The sequence below is a fragment of the Mirounga angustirostris genome, unplaced genomic scaffold (genome assembly GCF_029215605.1).
Source record: "Mirounga angustirostris isolate CCGP_5_RB_7025 unplaced genomic scaffold, mMirAng1.0.hap1 SCAF_6, whole genome shotgun sequence".
Classification (NCBI taxonomy): domain Eukaryota; kingdom Metazoa; phylum Chordata; class Mammalia; order Carnivora; family Phocidae; genus Mirounga; species Mirounga angustirostris.
In genome coordinates, this window is record NW_026991714.1 from 97,571,642 (window position 1) to 97,591,509 (window position 19,868).

General features: G+C 36.8%; 1 protein-coding gene across 1 annotated transcript in view; it reads right to left on the reverse strand.

Annotated features, from left to right (window-relative positions):
- CTNNA3 (catenin alpha 3) overlaps positions 1-19,868 on the reverse strand; it is a 1,789,288-nt gene that overhangs the window by 1,690,439 nt on the left and 78,981 nt on the right. The window lies entirely within an intron of this gene.

Genomic DNA, 19,868 nt, shown 5'->3' on the forward strand with positions numbered 1-19,868 from the left:
GCATTATTTTAAGCAATGGAAAAGAAAATCCATTTGACCTTGATTATGGAATCCTTCCCTTTTGATTGACCAACGGGTTGTGACATTGGACCCCTGGAAAAGGAGATACAATTTTAGCATACTACTCTATCATGTAGTAAATAAAACATATACAGTCACAATAACATTAATGTTGTGTGATGGTTTTCAACTTTCATTATCAACTAATAACAAACACAGATTACTTCATTATGGTTGAATATCAAAATTAAAATGTTAACAACCTTGACTGTGTGAGAGTAAGATTAGAAGTGACAGAGGTAGAAAGTGAAAGGTGAAATGTAGAATTAAAGACAGAGAACAGGGGCGCCTGGGTGGCTCAGTCGGTTAAACGACTGCCTTCAGCTTGGGTCATGATCTCAGGGTCCTGGGATCGAGCCCCGCATTGGGCTTCCTGCTCGGTGGGAGGCCTGCTTCTCCCTCTCCCACTCCCCCTGCTTGTGTTCCCTCTCTTGCTATCTCTCTCTCTGTCAAATAAATTAAAAAAATCTTTTTAAAAATAAAGAGAACAGAATGAGTGCTGTTATTCTTACCAAACACAAGGAAAAGTCAGGATACTGACTAAAGATGATGGAATATGAAAGGGGGAAATAACAGTAAAACTAAAAATGATATCAAACTATAAAACATTGGAAGGAAGAAAGGGCAGGGATAAGCAGGTAGTATAGATGAACAAAGTGCTCATATTTCATAAAAGGAAATAAATGGATAACAAAGTTGATAAGTAAAGGAAAAGAATTATAAGTATATAACTTAATGTTCTGGAGTACCATCAGATCTAAAATCAGAAAGACTTCCTCCAGGGTGTGGGACTAGAAATAAAGAAGATTTTCTGTGGGGCGTGAAACTGAAGGTAGCAAGGAGCAGAACAGGAAATTGTTTTTCACCATAAACTCCTCTACATTATTTGATTTTCTATGATATACATATCTTTCCCTAAAATGTTTATAAATCTGAGTCAGTTTAGCTTCTCCTGGAACAAGTATTACGTCTCTTCATACTGACCATTCCACCACATTATGTGCTCTTAACACTTTCATATTTAAAGGTACTAGAACATCTTGAACTTGTTCATCTCTTATAATTATTCTCATTTAATTTCCCAAAACTAAGTTACTTTAAGTTCTGTAAAGTCAAAAACCAGACCTTATTTTTTTAATGAAATTCTAAGTATTTGATAGAGTACAATATGTATTTAGTTTGGCTAATATGTTAAGTACCCAGCAAAAAGCAATAACAAAATACCTACCATTAGAATTTCTTATTTAATAGCTGATTTTCTTTAGTTATAACCTAACATTCTCTATTCATTTCACATGTCAATGCTTTATTCTTCTTTTCAGTTTTTAACAAATGTTTCTGAGATGATTTTTTTTAAGAGTTCTGAGATATTCCAGGATATGGAAAATCATGGAGTTTGGTGATTTCCATACATTAAGAATTCTTAACTGTATGGTTGTCTTCAATCAAATCCAACATAGCACATAGCAGACTTATGGGCAAGTTTATGAAAGAATCTCCCAAATATTCAAAACTGCATTGTGCCTGCATTTAGATATGAATTTATCATATCTTTCAATAATCACTCTGAACGTAAACTGACTAAATGCTCCAATCAAAAGACACAGGGTATTAGAATGGATCAAAAAAAAAAAAAAAACAAGACCCATCGATATGCTGCCAGAAGAGCTTCATTTTATTTTTTTTAAGATTTTATTTATTTATTTGACAGAGAGATAGAGAGCACAAGTAGGCAGAGCAGCAGGCAGAGGGAGAGGGAGAAACAGGCTCCCCACTGAGCAGGGTGCCCTACATGGGGCTCAATTCCAGGACCCTAGGATCATGACCTGAGCCGAAGGCAGACGTTTAACCGACTCAGCCACCTAGGTGCCCCTTAACATCCATTAGCATGATAGATGGTTCTCCATCTCCTCACTTTCCATCTGCAGGTGTCTTTAGCTCTAAAATGAAGCTCTTGGGGCGCCTCTGATTTTAAAACAAAGATAGTAACAAGAGAAGGGCATTATATCATAATAAAGGGGTCTATCCATCAAGAAGATCTAACAATTATATTTATGCCCCCAACTTGGGAGTAGCCAAATATAGAAATCGATTAATAACAAACATAAAGAAACTCAATAATACAATAGTAGTGGGGTATTTTAACAGCCCACTTACAGCAATGGACAGATCATCTAAGCAGAAAATCAACAGGGAAACAGTGGCTTTGAATAACACTCCCGACCGGATGGACTTAACAGATATATTCAGAGCATTTCGTCCTAAAGAAGCAGAATACACATTCTTTTTGAGTGCACATGGAACATTCTCCAGAATAGACCACACAATGGGTCACAAATCGGGTCTCAATGGGTACAAAGAGACTGAAATCATACCATACATATTTTCAACCACAACACTATGAAACTTGAAGTGAACCACAAGAAAAATTTGGAAAGACTTCAAATACATGGAGGTTAATGAGCATCCTACTAAAGAATGAACGGGTTAACCAAGAAATTAAAGAATAATTTAAAAAATAGATGGAAGCAAATGAAAATGAAAATACAACAGTCCAAAACCTTTGGGATGCAGCAAAGGCAGTCCTCAGATGGAAGTATATTGCAATACATGCCCACCTCAACAATCAAGAAAAGTCTCAAATACACAACGTAACCTTACATCTAAAGGAACTAGAAAAGGAACAGCAAATAAAGCCTAAAACCAGGAGAAGAAGGAAATAACACAGATTAGAGCAGGCATAAACAATATGGAAATTTAAAAAAAGAACAGTAGAACAGATTAACAAAATAAGACCTATTTAACAAAGTAGTGGAAGTCTTAGCCTCAGCAATCAGACAACAAAAAGAAATAAAAGGCATCCAAATTGCAGGAAACAAACTGAGGGTTGCTGGAGTGGGGGGTGGGGTGGGAGGGATGGGGTGACTGGGTGATAGACACTGGGGAGGGTATGTGCTCTGGTAAGCGCTGTGAATTGTGCAAGACTGTTGAATCTCATATCTGTACCTCTGAAACAAATAATGCAATATATGTTAAGAAAAAAAAAGAAGAAGGTAGCGGGAGGGGAAGAATGAAGCGGGGGAAATCGGAGGGGTAGACGAACCATGAGAGACAATGGATTCTGAAAAACAAACAGGGTTCTAGAGGGGAGGGGGGTGGGAGGATGGGTTAGCCTGGTAATGGGTATTGAGGAGGGCACATTCTGCATGGAGCACTGGGTGTTATGCACAAACAATGAATCATGGAACACTTCATCTAAAACTAATGATGTAATGTATGGGGATTAATATAAGAATAAAAAAAAAAAGAAATAAAAGGCATCCAAATTGGCAAGGAAGAAGTCAAAGTTTCCCTACTTGCAGACAACATGATACTCTATGTAGAAAACCCAAAAGACTACACCAAAAAATTGCTAGAACTGATACGTGAATTCAGCAAAGTCACGGGATATAAAATCAATGTGCAGAAATCTGTTGCATTTCTATACACCAATAATGAAGCAGCACAGAAGAAATCAAGGAATCCATCCCATTTGCAATTGCACCAAAAACAATAAAATACCTAGGAATAAACGTAACAGGTAAGAGTTCTGTACTCTGAAAAATATAGATCACTTATAAAAGAAAGTGAAAAGGACACAAAGAAATGGAAAAGCTTTCCATGCTCATGAACTGGAATAATAAACATTGTTAAAATGTCTATACTACCCAAAGCAATCCACACATTTAATTCAATTCCTATCAAAATACCACCAGCATTTTTCACAGAGCTAGAACAAGCAGTCCTAAAATTAGTATGGAACCAGAAAAGACCCCAAATAGCCAAAGTAACTCTGAAAAAGAAGAACAAAACTGCTGGCATCATGATTCCACACTGTAGTACAAAGCTATAGTCATTAAGACAGTATGATACTGGTACAAAAACAGACACATAGGTCAATGGAACAGAATAGAAAACCCAAAAATGGATCCACAACTATATGGTCAACAAATCTTTGACAAAGCTGTAAAGAATATCCAACTGAAAAAAGACGGTCTCTTCAACAAGTGATGTTGGGAAAACTGGATAGCAACATGCAGAATGAAAGTGGACCATTTTCTTAAATAATACACAAAAATAAACTCAAATGGATGAAAATCCTAAATGTGAGACAGGAAACCATCAAAATCCTAGAGGAAAACACAGGCAGAAACCTCTTTGACCTTGGCCATAGAACTTCTTACTAGACATGTCACTACAGGCAAGGAAAACAAAAGCAAAAATGAACGACTGGGACTTCCTCAAGACAAAAAGCTTCTACACAGTGAAGGAAGCAATCAACAAACCTAAAAGGCAGCCTACAGAATGGGAGAAGATATTTGCAAGCAATATATCTGATAAAGGGTTAGTATCCAAAATCTATAAAAAACTTATCAAACACAACACCCAAAAAACAATCCAGTTAAGAAATGAGCAGACATGGGGCACCTGGGTGGCTCAGTTGGTTAAGCGACTGCCTTCAGCTCAGGTCATGATCCTGGAGTCCCGGGATCGAGTCCCGCATCGGGCTCCCTGCTCGGCGGGGAGTCTGCTTCGTCCTCTGACCCTATCCCCTCTCATGTGTTCTCTCTCTCTCATTCTCTCTCTCTCAAATAAATAAATAAAATCTTTAAAAAAAAAAAAAAGAAAGAAATGAGCAGACATGAATAGACACTTCTCCAAAGAAGACATCTGGGGGCACCTAGATGGCACAGTAAGCATCCAACTCTTGGTTTTGGCTCAGGTCGTGATCTCAGGGTTGTGAAGTCAAGCCCCACATTGGGCTCCACGCTCAGCCGGGAGTCTGCTTCTCCCTCCCTCTCTCCCTCTGTGCTCTCTCTCTCTGCCTCTCTCTCTGTCTCTCAAATAAAAATAAATACATCTTTAAAAAATAAAAAATAAAATTAAAAAAATTTAAAAAAATTGAAATCTTGCCATTTGCAATGATGTGGATGGAGCTAGAGTGTATTATGCTAAGCAAAGTAAGTCAGTCAGAGAAAGACAAATACCAGATGATCTCACTCATGTGGAATTTAGGAAAGAACACAGATGAACATATGGGAAGGAGGAAAAGAAAAAAAAAAAGAGAGAGAGAGGAAAACAAACCATAAGAGACTCTTAACAATACAAAACAAACTGATGATTGATGGAGGTAGGTGGATGGGGGATAGGCTAGCTTTGTGATGGGTATTGAGAAGGGCACTTGTTATGGTGAGCACCAGGTGTTGTATGTAAGTGATGAGTTACTGAATTTTACTCCAGAAACCCATACTGCACTAAATGTTCACTAACTAAAATATAAATTAAAAGATTTTAAAAATTTAAAATTAAAAAAAAGTATTGTGCCTGGAAGTTATGGGCGGAGGGTAAAGATAAGTAAGAGTGGCCACTAGGTAAGGACGAATTGATCCTGGAAGACAAAAGGTTGGCTCCCTTGCCTCAAAGGGAGACAACTCCTGTGCCACTCATTGTCCAGAGCTCCCTGTGGGATCAGGAAGAGATAAAGACTTCAGATCAGAACTGTCCAATAGAAAATTAATGTGAGCCACATACACAATTTAAAATATTTTAGTAGCTACGTTTTTTCAAGTATTAAAAGTGAGAAACATGTTTAAACATTAAAATGTAAAAAGAATAGGTAAAATGAATTTTTTAATTATATTTTGTTTTACCAAAATATTCAAAATATATTATTTCAACATGCAATCAATATATAGGTTATTGGGATATTGTACATTTTTTCATACTAAGTCTTTGAAATCTATTCTGTATTCTACTTTTAAATCTCAATTCAGATGCTAATTTTCATCAAATATTTGATCTATATTAAGATTTCATCAAATTTACAGTTAAAAAAGAACATCACGTACCCATATTTCAAAGCTTTCTAATAACTGATAATGTATCAGTTTTTAAGATTTAAATTATAATTAAAATTCACAATTCAGATCCTCAGCCGTACTTACCACACTTTTTGCTAGTGCTTGCCATACTACAGTGCAGCTTTAGCTCAGCTTCTTCCCTGCCTTATCCTGATTCCTTCAACGCCTCATAGGTTTCACACAGGACTCCTTCAGTAAATCACTTGTACAGGAACCCTTGTCTTAGGTTATACTTCTGGGAACCCACCCTATCTATATAGACTGTAATCAATTCCCCTCTTGGAGATTTGCAATACAACCTAGTATCTTAAAAGCATTGACTGAGAAATTCTCTGGTAAAGAACTCTGTTTAAAAATTTAAATCCAGAGATCTATAAATTTATTTAACTGCTTTTTCTCCCAGAAGAGCTCCTAGAACCTCCAGGAATACTAGTTTTCAAGGAGCACAGTTTGAGGCTGTACTGGAGCATTATTCTCAAGCAATTCCAAAGATACCTGGAGGGTTAAAACTAGCACATATTAAATGACAGCAAAAACAAAGGGAATACATATACACAATTACCAGTCAACAAGTATTTGTTGCAAGTCATATTTTCTTTCTAGATTTAGGTCTCCCCAACTATACAATAAAAATAATAATAATAGTTACTTCACAGGGTTATAGTGGGGAGTAATGTCTATATCCACTACTGTGATCAATGCTTTATATACAGTATCTCATTAAGACACATAAATACTAATAATTACAGTTGTTGTTATCATCATCACAATTAGAAAGGCACTGTGGAGACGTACCTATCTTCTTTATAATAATGCCAGATAAATCTTCCTTAAGCACAGACCTAGTCCTGTCACTGTCTTGACTCAAAAATTTCCTTTGGTGCTCCAGCATCTTTATCTTGCTATTCAAGGACCTCTCAGGTCTACTTACAAATCTACCATTACAAATTGATTTCCCATTTTGCTTTCCATGCATTCCAGGCAATGATCAGTCTTTGAGGAATTCCAACATTAGAGGACCATTTAGAAAAAGATGAACCAATAAGGAGATAGAGAGGAAGTAGCCAAAGAGATAAAGAGGGAAAATTAGGACTGTGTGGTTCTCTATTATTCAAGGAAACAGAGTATTTTAGAAAGAAGAAAATAATCAACTGTCTCAAATGTGCTAAGAGTTTCAAGTTAGTTAATAGTAGAGCTATAAAAGTTTGTAAAGGGCTTGTGAAAGAAGATGTTGAGTTCGTTTACACATAAGTGTAAGGTAATACATAAAAAGCCAAAGGGAACTACCTACTAAATGGTTAGAGCAATGGTGTTGACTATAGTGTGTATCACTTCTCACTAGGGAAGAAGGAAGTGGAGTGCCAACTCATGTGTTGAGCATCAAACATTCCCAAGGATGACCATTATTTGTGGAAGTGAGTTGAGCATGATTACCTATGTGTTAATGTAGAAAAATGATTGAAAAGCACTCAGAGTGTTTTTGGTAGTAGAGCTTTATATGAGAACTAAAAGTTGTCAACAAAGCAGTTATAATTAAAGTCCTGAGAATGAAAAAGATACCCAAGGAAAAAAGAGAAGACAGAACAGAGGACCAAGACTAAGACTTAAGAAAAATCATAGTTAGAAGACAAGAGGAAAAGAAAGTGAATGAGGAAAGAAAAGGAGGGTGTGGAGAAGTAATAAGAGAATTTAGTGTGTAACAACCTGAAAAAGGAGAAAACAACAAATAGACCAAAGCAGAACAGAAAAGGTAAAACAGGATAAGTTTACAAAGAGAGTGGACTAAAGGAAATGGAATTTTTTAGTATAGTTGACACCCTGTGTTACATTAGTCTCAGGTGTGATCACACAGTGATTCAATATACGTTATGCTATGCTCAAGTGTACACCACAATGTAGTTCACCACATCTGTCACCATACAATGCCATTACAATACCACTGACTTTTATTCCCATGACTTATTCATTCCATATCTAGAAGCCTGGATCTCCCACACCCCTTCACCTATTTTGCTCATTCCCCATTCCATCCCCCTGGCAACCATCAGTTTGTCCTCTGTATTTATAGGTCTGATTGTCCTTTATGTTTGTTTGTTTATTCATTTGTTTTGTTTTTTAGATTCCACATATAAATGAAATCATATGGCATTTGCCTTTCTCAGTCTGACTTATTTTACTTAGCATAACATCCTCTAGGTCTATCGGGAAATGGCATTTTTATTGAATATTTGCTAATCATCAAGCAGAGGCGAGCTAATATGTGTGATGAAAGAACCAGTGAAAAGGAATATGAATGAACAGACAGGAAAAAGGAGAAAACTATAGAAGAAAAGTCTCTCAAAAGAAGAGAAGACATAAATGAGGATCTAAGTAAGATTGGAAAGTTTTAAAGAGTAAGAAAGAACACCACTTCTTTGAAACTGAAGAAAAAGATGAGAAGAAAGAGTCAAGAACAGAAAATCTAAAAATTCTTGCTCCTGACCCTGAGAAACTGCCAACAGCTTAATGCACTCCTTAACACTAAAATATTCCTCAAAATAATAATGTTCAGAACTATCACCTGTGAGGATAAACTTTCGATCACTTGTCAGCACTACACTTACTCTGTTACCTTAGTACAGAGTGGTACCATCTCTCCAGCCATGAAGGAAAACAAAGTCATAACATATGCATCACACCTTTGATTTCAGACTCTTTACCAGCTGAGATTTCAGTCCTTATTTTAGTTTCTATGACTCCTCACTTAACAAATCAATCTGTTCACATGCCTTAAACCTTTACTCCTGTCTCTGAATTATACATCAGAGTAAATGGTATGTAGCTTACAGAATACCTCTTACTTTCAAAACTGACATTGCAGTTATTTTCTCAAATCAGCCTGTCTATATGTCCCAGGTCCAACATACCAAGTGACTGAAAGTGAGATGGCTGCACACACACATCATGTACTATACTTCCCAGCTGCCCACACAACACTTCAAGATGGGCGACACTAAGGAGTTAGCTGAGAATATCAAATGCACTATAAGAAAAGCCTGCTGCAGATTTTTCAAGTAAACACTAAGGGATGCCATGTTGAGTGTGTTCCAGCAATTAGTAGTTTACAAGCAATGTAGCTAATTGGCTCATCAGTCTTCAATGGAAGTGTTTCCATAAACATTCTGCCAGCTACAAGACACCATGCGTGCATGTTAAAATGTGTTAGAACAAGAGTTCATCATCCCCTTTCAAATGAAGAATGAACTGCATCTCCTCAAGCACAATGTATTTGGTAGAAAGATTATTGTATTTGTGACTTTATGCTTATCTAAGAACACTCTTGAGATATAATAACAGTTAAATATACACAACATCAACATAGCAATAGATGGAAATAATGAGGCAGCAGCTGTTGCCTTTGAAACCATATATAGGCTGTGAGTAATTGGTGGTAAATACCAAACATTTTATCTAAGTCCTAACTGCAATGTTGTTGAGCAGAGTAGATGGAGCTGACCTGTTACTTAGGGACAGTTAACTAAAAATGAACTGCTATTTTCTCTTATAAATAAATGTTCAATACAGCTGAGATTTAAAAGATAAGATCTTTCAACACAGGTGACCCAAAATGACACCAGTAAATTTTTTAAATCTGTTTTCCCTGGGATACATTTTTTTCCCTTAAACAAAAATAAAAATGCATTGAATAATCAGGGAGGCAATAGGTAACATTTTAAAAGTTCAATACTGGAAAATTCTATAATAGCATTTGTTGTTTAAGTAAGTACCCAAGTATACTGATAGGAAGATTTATTACACTTCCAAGATACCATTTTCCAGGAATAATTGTCTAGAAGTAATCGTTTTCTCTGACTACTATGGATGATAGTAAGTCTTGATTTCTAATTCCTGTTGGAAAAAAAGTCTATAAACCTAGGGTCTTATCAATCATGAAGATGAAGAACTACGGAAATGTATAAAGAGGGATAAATTTTTTAAATACCCTGAATACATGTATTATGCACATAACAAATTGTGCATTTTTCAATACAGATGTTTACTTCTCACCAGGGAGGGGACAGTCCCTTAGCCACTAGTCATACCACCTACCCTGCTAGAAATACTCATGAGCTGTGCGAAGTGGGGCAAGCTGTCAGCTGCTACTGGCCCAAGCTTTACAAACATATGGTTGGGAGGCTCCTGCATATTAGCAGCCTCAATAGCACAGCATTTCTTTTAGTATAAAATGCCATAGCCCCGTATTTGGGAAGGAGAGCTATAGTTAGAGGGCCCTAATGGATTCAAAAATCTCCTCATTAATCTTCCTAACCCTCCAACTGGCTCATAATAGCCTTGGTGGAGGCCCACAATTAAAAACAGATGGGGAAGTATGTTAGAAGAGGCAGGATTCCAACGAATTCGCAAGCCCTCTCCCACTTGACATACATCAACATGAAGCCAACAGTCCATGTTTCCAATTGCTAGCTCTGCTCGTAGTAACTACCAAGACTGCTGGTGTTAAACTGCACATTCCAGATAATTCAGATCAAAGTATATGCAGGTTTGATCAGTGCTAAGCTACCCCTGTGCAGGCATCTTGGCTTGTCTGGGCAATAGACAAGAATGTTGAACCTTAATCTTTCTCTGAACACGCTCGAAATCTCAAATTAATTATGCCTCTATACCTTAAGGAAGGCATATTTTTATATTTATTTTATAACTTATCCTTGAACAACACAGGTTTGACCCAGTCCCTTTATAAGGTGGATTTTTGGTATATAGTGTAGTACTATAAATGTATTTTCTCTTCCTTGTGATCTTCTAAATAACATTTTCCTTTCTCTAGTGTAAGAATACAGTGTACAATATGCATAACATACAAAATAGGTGTTAATCAACTGTTTATGTTATCAGTAAGCCTTCTATAGTAGGCTATTAGTAGTCAAGTTCTGGGAGAGTCGAAAGTTATACACGGATTTTTGACTGCACGGGGGTCAGCATCCCTAACTCACGTATTGTTAAAGGTCAACAATACGTCACTAGGAATCTAAAAATGTAGAGATATTACGATAAAGCAGTTAGTGTTTGCATGAGAAAACTATTAACATTATGTTTAAATGTTCAAAGGAAAAAGAATCTGATACCCATTAAGAATTAAATCTGGGGGCGCCTGGGTGGCTCAGTCGTTAAGCATCTGCCTTCGGCTCAGGTCATGAACCCAGCGTCCTGGGATCGAGCCCTGCGTAGGGCTCCCTGCTCAGTGGGGAGTCTGCTTCTCCCTCTCCCACTCCCCCTGCTTGTGTTCCTCTCTCACTGTGTCTCTCTCTGTCAAATAAATAAATAAAATCTTAAAAAAAAAATTAAATCTGTTTACTTGTTTACTACCTGTCTTCCCACTAAAATATCAGCTCTATGAGGGCAAGCCTTGTCTGCCTAGTTCACTTCTGTGAGCCTAGCACATAGAACAGACCCTGGCCTAGACAAAGGTTTCAATAAATATTTAATTTTTTTTTAATAAAAGAGAAAGAAATGCAAGTCTCTAAGAAAAGACAGGCTAGACATAGACCACATCTTCCTATCAACTATATATGTACTCACCTATACTCATATGGGAGAGAGTCGTCTTTCCCTACTTAATGGTAAAACAAAGGAAAATGGAAGTTGAGAGTCACTATTTTGTTTTCCCTTCATATGTGCTTCGACAGCCTTTGAGATATACAAGGCATTTACCAGACATTATTACAACTGTTTACACATCTATTTACCCCAGTAGACTATTAATACCTAGGATATATCTTATTTATTTCTGTATTTCCAGGGCCCAAAATAAAACCAAATTCAGATACCAAATATTTAACCAAAATAGGTAAATATTAGGCAAATGCTGTAAATATTAACAAATGTTTACAAATGAATAAAGGACTTAAGAGTCTAAATATGGTTTCTTTTGTAATCTTCTCTCTTTCTTAATGATACCTTAGTGAAATACTGACTATTCACTTCCTTTCTACAATCCTTCTCTCTCAGAGTAAGCCCATATTTTGTTTGAGATTGGAACAAACTCTGAACCAGGTTTATTTAATAGTCCACATAATTTTTGTCCTTTTCCTTTTTTTAATCAAAGCATTGAAAAAAACACAAAAGGATGTCTTTTTTTTTTCAGTTGTAATTCAAATCCATAATTCCATCTAATTTTTTTTTTACTAGCTGAAGGCAAAAGCTAAAGCCAGGATAATTGAGAAGACTACCCACTGTAGGGATCTCACAGTACCACTAAATTACATGTAAAGCAAATTTCAACCTAGTTTCCTCTACAACTTTAAATTCAGCTGACAAATTGTTAAGAATTTTGCTAAACCCAGATCAATACTTACCTTCTTTTCCAAACAACAAATAATGTTTATGAATAAAAAGAATATATATACACATACAGACATATATATATACACATTTGTTACAATTCCCTGTTCTTTGCAATTTCATGTATGAACAGCAAATGCCATACACTGTATCATATCACTTTTGTAAAATTAGTTTCTCACATAAGCCAAATAAAGTACCATAATCTTACATCATAAGGGATCCCAAAGCAACAGGCTATGTGTGTTTGCATGTGTCAAATATTTTCTTCTTTTTAAAAATAACCATCCAAATGTTTCATTTCAGAGATAATACCTGAACAAGTATCAATCTAAAAAGTCAATTGCAAAAAAAAAAAAAAAAAAAAAGTCAATTGCATTTCAATGCACCAACAACACCAGAAATATAATTGATTTGAGTCCAGAAACATACCCACATATATCTGAAACTTTGGCATTTAACAAAAGTGACATATCCAAACCATTTTTCAAAGTAGTTGTACCAATTTACACTCCACCAAGAAATGTATAAAAGATCCTGTTACTTCAAAGTCTTTCTGACATGTCAGACTTTTTAATTTCTGCCAACTGAATTGCATAAAATGGTGCCTCATTTGCATATCTCTGACCACCAGTGAAGCTGAATGTCTATTTTTTTTTTTAAATATTTTATTTATTTATTTGACAGAGAGAGACACAGTGAGAGAGGGAACACAAGCAGGGGGAGTGGGAGAGGGAGAAGCAGGCTTCCCGCGGAGCAGGGAGCCCGATGTGGGGCTCGATCCCAGGACCCTGGGATCATGACCCAAGCCGAAGGCAGACACCCAATGACTGAGCCACCCAGGCGCCCCTGAATGTCTCTTTACATTTTCATTGGTGTTTATTCCTCTGTAAAATTCTCTTTATGCCCATTTTTCTTTTGCTTTTCTTATTGATTTGTGTTCTTGTGATTATCCTGTTGTGTTTAAGTCAATATTTTCCCCAACTGTGTCTTTTCATTTTCTTTAAGAATTTTTTGATGTAAGAAAGTTAATTTTGATATAATAAAATACATTAGTCTTTTCTTTATAGTTTTTTGTTTCATGTTTAATAAACCCTGTTATACATCCAAAGCCTTAAAATATTCATCCTATTTGTAATGAGTTTTTAATATTTGCTTTTGATATTTAGATCCTAAATCTACCTGGAGTTGATGTTCTGTACATGATTATGAGAAAGCAAATGGCAGAAAGATTGAATAAGAGAGAGAGAAGTCAAAAGAAAATGGCAGCTGAGAGAAGGAGAAACTGGGGAAAGAATTCTTCCCCCCTTCAGAAAGTCAGAGAGATAAAATTGGGAGTTCTCATATCAGTGAGGTCATATGATACATGTCTTTCTCTGATTGACTTATTTCACTCAGCATAATACCCTCCAGTTCCATCCACGTCATTGCAAATGGCACTGATATGAGGAATTCTTAATCTCAGGAAACAAACTGAGGGTTGCTGGAGTGGTGGGGGGGTGGGAGGGATGGTGTAGCTGGGTGATAGACATTGGGGAGGGTATGTGCTATGGTGAGCGCTGTGAATTGTGTAAGACTGTTGAATCACAGACCTGTACCTCTGAAACAAATAATACATTATATGTTAAAAAAAAAAAAGAAGAAGAAGAAGAAGAAGATAGCAGGAAGGGAAGAATAAAGGGGGGGAAATCGGAGGGGGAAATGAACCATGAGAGATGATGGACTCTGAGAAACAAACTGAGGGTTCTAGAGGGGAGGGGGGTGGGGGGATGGGTTCGCCTGGTGATGGGTATTAAAGAGGGCACGTTCTGCATGGAGCACTGGGTGTTATACACAAACAATGAATCATGGAACACTACATCAAAAACTAATGATGTAATGTATGGTTATTAACATAACATAATAATAAAAAATTTAAAAAAAATTGGAGTTCTGAGTCTGCCTAAGAGGAAATCCAAAATATCTCATACTTTCAATTCAGACTTTTGAGGTGCTACACCCAAGAATAACAGCTAGCCAAAAATAGACCAACTTTTAAAAATTAATTCTACAGCAGCGCCTAGGTGGCTCAGTCTTTAAGCGTCTGCCTTCGGCTCAGGTCATGGTCCCAGGGTCCTGGGATCGAGCCCCACATCGGGCTCCCTGCTCAGTGGGAAGCCTGTTTCTCCCTCTCCCACACCCCCCTGCTTGTGCTCCCTCTCTCGCTGTGTCCCTCTCTGTCAAATAAATAAAATCTTAAAAAAAAATTAATTCTACAATTTGTCATGCACAATGCTCAGCATCCAATCAAAAATTATCCAAGATACCAGGAAACAAAGTTAGGTATTGGAAAAGCAAAAGAAATAACAGATAATAGAAACAAACATATAAGAAAGCCATATATTTATACAGAAATTAGCTGTAATTGAGATGTTCACGAGAAATAATGGCAAGATGAAAATTTCAGCAGGAAATTGGAATTTGGAAAGAAATTAGAGAAATGAAAACTATTTCTATTTCCATAGAAATGGAAACTATTTTTAAAAAAACAAATGGAAAATCAAGAACTAAAAATGTACAGTAACTAATGTAAAAAGTTCACTGGACAGACTTAAAAACAGACGGGAAAAAGCAGAGCAAAAGTGTCGTAAATCTAAAGACAGATATAAAGGGGTGCCTCGGTGGCACAGGTGGTTGAGCGCACAACTCTAGGTTTTGCTCAGGTAGTATCTCACGGTCATGAGATTGAGCCCCACGTCAGGCTCCGTGCTCAGCAGAGTCTGCTTGAGATTCTCTCCCTCTCCCTCTCCCTCCCTCCCTCTCTAAAAAATAAATCTTTGTGGGACGCCTGGGTGGCTCAGTTGGTTAAGCATCTGCCTTCAGCTCAGTTATGATCCCAGAGTCCTGGGATCGAATCCCACATCCGGCTCCTTGCTCAGTGGGAGGAGCTCCTCCCTCTGCCTGCGGCTCCCCCTGTTGTGCTCTCTCTGGCAAATAAATAAATAAAAGCTTTAAAAGTAAATAAATCTTTTTAAAATAAATAAATAAATAAAAGATAGACATAAAATTAAAACCTATTAAAGTACCATTTTACAATACCACAAAAATGAATTACATGTTTCTGAATCAGAAGACTCATTACTATTAAAATGTCAGGTCAGTACAAATTGATCTGTAGATCCAATATAATCCCAATCAAAATCCCAGCAGGCTTTTTTGTAAAAATTAAGAATCTGATTCCAAAATTTCTATGGCAGTGCAAGGGACCTAGAATTACAAAATCAAGATAATTTTTATTTTAACACTTACACTAATCAAGACCACGTGTTATTCGTATAAGGGTAGACATACAAATCAATGAAACAGAACAAAGTTCCCAGGTAGACACACAGATAATGGTCAACTGATTTTCAAAAGCAGGTGCAGGGGCGCCTGGGTGGCTCAGTCGGTTGAGCGACTGCCTTCGGCTCAGGTCATGATCCTGGAGTTCCGGGATCGAGTCCCGCATCGGGCTCCCTGCTCGGCGGGGAGTCTGCTTCTCCCTCTGACCCTTCCCCCTCTCATGCTCTCTCTCTCTGTCTCATTCTCTCTCAAATAAATAAATAAAATCTTTAAAAAAAAAAAAAAAAGAAACAGGTGCAAAAGAAATTCAATTGAGAAAGAGTAATTTTTTTCAAAAGCTATACTAAAACAATTAAACTTCCACATAATACTGGATCAACTGAATTCCCATATGAAAAAGAAAATGAATCATGACCCCTAACTCACACCATTCATAAAAATTTATTTCCAGATAGACTGCAATGGCAAAACAATAAAGCCCATAGACGATTACATATGAGAATATCTTCTTGACTTACAGTAGGCAAAGTTTTTTTTAACAGAACAGAAAAATCTCTATCCATAAAGGAATAAAATAATTAACTGTAATTTATCAAAATTACTTCTAAATATCAAAAATATTTAATATAATTAGAGAAGATGTTTTTAATATCCACCACTAACAAAAGACTCATATCTAGAACACACAAAAAGGGCGCCTGGGTGGCTCAGTTGGTTAAGCGACTGCCTTCGGCTCAGGTCATGATCCTGGAGTCCCGGGATCGAGTCCCGCATCGGGCTCCCTGCTCGGTAGGGAGTCTGCTTCTCCCTCTGACCCTCCTCCCCCTCATGCTCTCTGTCTCTCAGTCTCTCTGTCTCAAATAAATTAAAAAAAAAAAAATAGAACACACAAAAAGTCATCAGAGAAATAAAAATTAAAACTACAGTGGAAAACTACTACATACACTTGAATCAAAAACACTGACTCTTGCTAACAGCAAGTTAGTAAGAATGCAGAGCAACTGGAATTCTTATACATTACTAATTAGAGTGTTAACTAGAAAATCTACTTCAGAAAACTGTTTGGTAAAATCTATTAAAGCTGAATGTATGACCTTATGACCTAGTGATTTCATCCTAAGTATAACCAGCAGGAAAGTCTACATTCAGGCACCAAAAGTAATGCACAAATATGTACACAGCCGCACTGTTCCTTAAGGCCAAAACCTGTAAAAACTCAACTGTCCATCAATCTAACATGAATAAATAAATTATGATCTATTTATCAATGAATTGAATGAACTACTACATGTTGCGATCTCACAAACACAACGTTGAACAAAAGAAGCCAGACTCAGGAGATATACTATACAGATCCTACTTATGTAAAGTTCAAACGAGGCAAAAAACTAACCTATGTAATAACCTAGGATAATTGTTACCATTGAGGTAAAGAAGTGATGACTGTTTGGAGGCACAAGGGGTGCTTCTAGGATTCTGCTAAGTTTCTCTTTCTTTTTTTTTCTTTTTTTTTTTTTAAAGATTTTATTTATTGGGCGCCTGGGTGGCTCAGTTGGTTAAGCGACTGCCTTCGGCTCAGGTCATGATCCTGGAGTCCCTGGATCGAGTCCCGCATCGGGCTCCCTGCTCGGCAGGGAGCCTGCTTCTCCCTCTCCCGCTCCCCCTGCTTGTGTTCCCTCTCTCACTGTGTCTCTGTCAAATAAATAAATAAAATCTTAAAAAAATAAAATAAATAAAATAAAAATTAAAAAAAAAAAGATTTTATTTATTTATTTGATAGAGACACAGTGAGAGAGGGAACACAAGCAGGGGGAGCGGGAGAGGGAGAAGCAGGCTCCCTGCCGAGCAGGGAGCCCGATGGTGGGGCTCAATCCCAGGACCCTGGGATCATGACCCGAGCCGAAGGCAGACGCTTAACGACTGAGCCACCCAGGCGCCCCTCTGCTAAGTTTCTCTTTCTTGATCTGAGTGAAGGTTACATTGTGCGTTTACAATGTGAAATTGTATTGTGTTGTTCACAATAATGTATGCACTTTCCTGTATTTCTTATTCTCTGTAAACAATTAAAAAACCTTAAATATAACCAACTGTGTGACTTAGAAGCAATGTCTATACATTGCAGGGGTACAGTACAGTCTATACGAGGGTAGCATACATACCAAAGGCAAAACATGTAGTCCGAACATTATAAGCAATTCTCAGCTAATTCCCAGCTGATTGTTATGTAACTATTCTAAAACTAAATAAAATACTGGGTTTAATACTTGGCCATTGTATAGATGTAAGTATAGGAGTAAGCTGTAAGATCATGAGTGAAAAATAAATCATCACTATGTAGGCCACCTTTGCTGGATTTCTACGGTTCTACCCACAGATGACCTTTCCTTTCACCATTTTTTCTTAATACTATTCATGTCCTTATCTTCCATAGGCAAATTCTTTAGGTAATCAAATGCCCACATTATTTATCACTTCAGGTCTCTAACTAAAGCCACTAAAGTCAGTAAAACAATAAAACAGAATCCTGTTGTAATGCTACATAAGTTACAGTCTCTCGTAGAAGAAGAAATTTTCTAAATTAGTCTCAAATTCTTCTTGAAAATAAGTCAATAAATACACAAAAATATCTTCTACCTCCAATATTTTTTCACTTTCCCAAATACTTTAAACTTATTATTTGCTCTTCATTCGTCCTTTATAGTATGCCACTGGGCAAAGCCCTTAAAAAAAAGAGCAGGAAACTAAAATATGTTTCTAGTATCAAAGAGTTGCTTGAATCAGAATTCATTCTCCTGATACGTCAGCTCCACCACTGAGCTAAAATTCCTTCCAAGTTTTTCAGAACAGTGCTCTCACTGTTACTATCTCTGCTGTCCATAGGATAAGCATTGGCCATTCCCCAAATTCCAGAACCATTTGCCATTTCACTGCCTTCCTCCCACACTCAAGTGGCAAGAGTTCAATTTGGCAGTTTGTCAAAAAGAATCAGAGTATAAAGCACTTGGTGATTTTTAACCAAATGTTGTTGTGTATACAGCATACGCCATATATATCACATAATATGATTTCACACATTATAATAGAACACAGTGAAGGATATACTACATAATCCTAGAATCCAAATGTACTTCTCTTTGAGACCTTCTCTTTAAAATAATTTTCTTTTATTGAGCCAAAAGCCATTAACTTACTTTTTTTTAAAGACATACTATTTCATGACAACTTACGCTATTACTGTTCCCTAAGAATGACCAATGTCTTATATATTTTATTATTAGGTGTTTTATAAAAACTATGTTGTCAAATAGATCACATTATGTGACAAAAACAATACCAGAATAGTGTTCATATTCCTCACCAAAAGACTCAGCAAAGAAAGCATAAGAGATAATGTTATAAATGCAAAGATAAAATCATTATAAAATTTTATAATATACAGTGACAAAATGATACTCCAGTTTTTAAATTTATTTAACATTTACCAGGTGGTTATTATGTGTCAGGTATTGCTCTTCAAATAAGACCTGGTATTTGCCACTTCCAAGGAATTAAGAGTCTAGACTTACTGAACAAGTAAATTAATGTTTGGTGTATGAAGTAGTAAATCCTATGAAAGAGAGATGCTCAGGGTCTGTGGGGACACAGAAGAGGGACATCTAAATCAGCACTATGAGGTCAGTACACACTTCCTGGAAAAGACCTAGGTTAAGCTTTGCTGCAGTGAATAACTGGCTGAATGAGAGGGGTAATCCAGGTGAAGGGAGTAGCTGGTAACAGAAGTGCAGAGGCATAAGACAACATGGACCATTCAAGATACTTCAAGTTCTTGTTTGGAGGAAAGTTTGAGAGGGGGACAGAATTGGGAAATGAGAAGGGAGAGAATGGCAGAAGCCCAATTATGAAATGCTGAGAGAGCTAGGTTTAGAAGTCTGAACTTGATCCAGAAAGACTGTCCCTCTAATCCTTCAAAAACTACTAAAAAGGATTTTAAGCAGCGAAGTAAAATGAGTATATTTTCATCTTTAAAAGGTATATTTGGCTCTGGTATAAGGTAAGGCTAATGCAGTAATCCTGAATTCAGGAGGCAACATTAGTAATGGAGAACAGGGAAAGATCTGAGAGACAAAAGGAGACAGAATTTGTTAAACTTAGAGACTAATTGGAAGAGAGGGTGAAATGAGAATGAAGTCTAAACTGACTTGGTGATACCAGAACAGAGAGGACAGGACAAAGAGTGAGTCTAAGGTG